At 29.7% G+C, this 2,491-nt stretch overlaps 1 long non-coding RNA gene across 1 annotated transcript; it reads left to right on the top strand.

Annotated features, from left to right (window-relative positions):
• Positions 1 to 545: 545 nt before the first annotated feature.
• On the top strand, positions 546 to 1,963 carry LOC145118660 (uncharacterized). Its single transcript, XR_013713397.1, has 3 exons — positions 546 to 937; positions 1,140 to 1,242; positions 1,867 to 1,963. It is a non-coding gene; the product is annotated as an uncharacterized LOC145118660 (long non-coding RNA).
• The last annotated feature ends 528 nt before the right edge of the window (positions 1,964 to 2,491 follow it).

Genomic DNA, 2,491 nt, shown 5'->3' with positions numbered 1-2,491 from the left:
AAAATAATTTAATAACGTGTTGGACTAAAAAAAATCAAACTAGGAATTAAATGTCAATTTTATTTATATTTATTTATCGATGCCAAAAACCCTTGACTTCCAGAATGGTGACAATCAATGTCGATCAAGATGTATGAGTGAGCGGTTATCATGATTTTTATCTCAACCCAATGGCTTAAATTAAAACATATAAAATCTCACAGCAAACCTGACCTTTCAAAAAATCTCATATTAATTTATAGAGTGAAAACGACGGTTATAATATGCTGTTTGGCATATGATTTTGCTTTGCTTTAGGTACAATCTTTTACTAACTTATATTTCCTCGCGATTGTCAAATTTTATATATATATATATATATATATATATATATATATATATATATATATATATATATATATATATATATATATATATATATATATAGGTAAAGGTTCAAATGAGAACCTCTAAATGTTAAGAACCGTAAGAACCATCTTTATTAACGGTATTTTCATCACAACAATAAAATTTTATATGTAAGAATATTACCCTACATACTTTTTCATTGTCTGATATTTTAAGAAACCATATCTCATATTCTCTCTCTCAAACACAAAACCCAGCAATCTCCCTCTCACCTTTTTTCTAGGCAGCCTCCGTCACCATTTTTTCCGGCCACCGTTGCTCCGTCATGAACAATTATCAGATTTGAAATCACCACGATAATCACTATTAAAAACCACCACAGACGTCATAGCTATCACCATCTACACAATCGTCTTCACCAGCTTTGCACAACTTGTTCGTCGCCACTCTCCGCCGCCATTCGTCGCTCCAGATCTGCAGTCGTCTGCCCCCGTTCGTCACAACAGCTTCGCAACCATTCGGCGCACCAGATCCACTACCGTAGCTTCCAGATCTGAGATATTCCTACATCCGACGTTACTTTCATCTGGTAAGATCTGATATTTTTGGTTCGATTTCTTCATATCAGATTCCGCCACTATCACCGTCGACGACGACTCCACCACCAATGCCGCCTCCCTCTCCTCTGATGCCTTCTACCTCTAAAGAAAACAAACACTAATCTCATTTCCTCATATAACAATCTCTAGATCTACAATCTTCAGTGACATATCTACGATTTGTTGTAACAGATCTACAATTTACGTCAACAGATATACGAGCTCGAGATGAAATCAGATCTTAAATCACGTACACAAATATATCCACAAAAAAACGATGATGATAAGAAAGAAGGTAAAACAGATTTTGAGTTTGTTTTTCTTTAATTTATAAGTAATATATGATGAAATCTATTTAATAATCAAATAGGTTTTCTTAAATCTTTCAAACCCTTTGCTGCTGACTAGGGATGCAAGTCCGGTTGGAGTTTTTCCTGTGATAAAGTTTTTGTATTCAAAATATGTTGCTTCTTAATTCACTGCTGCAACTTTTTCAATGTACGATAGAACATGCGATAGATATTTTTTGGGATGTAGTTTTGGATTAATTTACAATTTTACCCCTTTTATTAAAATGCCTTCTTTTGAATCGTTTAACATCAAATATTTTCTTCCTTTTTTATTTAACATTTCATAACACACATGTTTATATTTTAATCTCAATTTACTTGTTCTTTTTGTTAATTATTATTGTACTAAGTTCAGTTTAAACAAATTTTTTTATTAATTATTATTTATTATATTATATTAAGTAGCGGTTGTATGTGAATTAACTATATTAAACTGTGAATTAACTATACTAAGATGTGAATTTTTTTTTAAAAAACTTGTGTTAATATTTTTATGCATTTATTAATTATTATTTATTATATTATATTAAATGTCTAGATCTGCGATTTTTGTCAACATTGATGTACAGGTCTACAAGCTCCGACGGGATTTGGTTTCATTTTCTTCAAGTCTCAGATTTGGTGAAACACCGCCAAATTGTCTCCATCTTTTTCTCTCTGATCTCTGGTGAAACACCACCAGATCTACACATCAGGTATGTCAATTTTTGTGTTGATTATTTTTCCTTTTGTTAAACTGTGAATTTAATGTTTTAATCTATTTTTTATTGTTTAGTTTTCTTAATATTAGTTTTAGCTACTGAATCCAATGTTATTAATACGCGAATCCAAGTTTATGTTCTTATTTGTTATGATACTTGCATAAATTTTTGTTTCATAACTTAGGTTTTTTAGTTGTTATGTTGTGAATTGAATTTAAAATGTGTTAAAATGTTAATGTTTTCTCAAATAATATGAATCTAGGTTTTTTAAGTTGTGAATTGTGATGTTTAAATGTTTTTATTAACTTTTTATTCATGTTAATATTAGTTTTAAATGTTATGAATAAGAAAATGTTAGTTTTATGTTGTGAATACATGATTTGTTACAAGTTTAAGTTGTGAATATATGATTTTTTATAAGTTTTAAGCTGTGAATGCATGTTTTATATTTATTATTCTACTTACATCTATTATAGATCTCTATGATGCATTT

This window comes from Lactuca virosa, chromosome 6 (genome assembly GCF_052849685.1).
Source record: "Lactuca virosa cultivar CGN04683 chromosome 6, Lactuca_virosa_CGN04683_v6, whole genome shotgun sequence".
NCBI classification, from domain to species: domain Eukaryota; kingdom Viridiplantae; phylum Streptophyta; class Magnoliopsida; order Asterales; family Asteraceae; genus Lactuca; species Lactuca virosa.
This window is presented reverse-complemented; position numbering and strand designations above follow the sequence as displayed.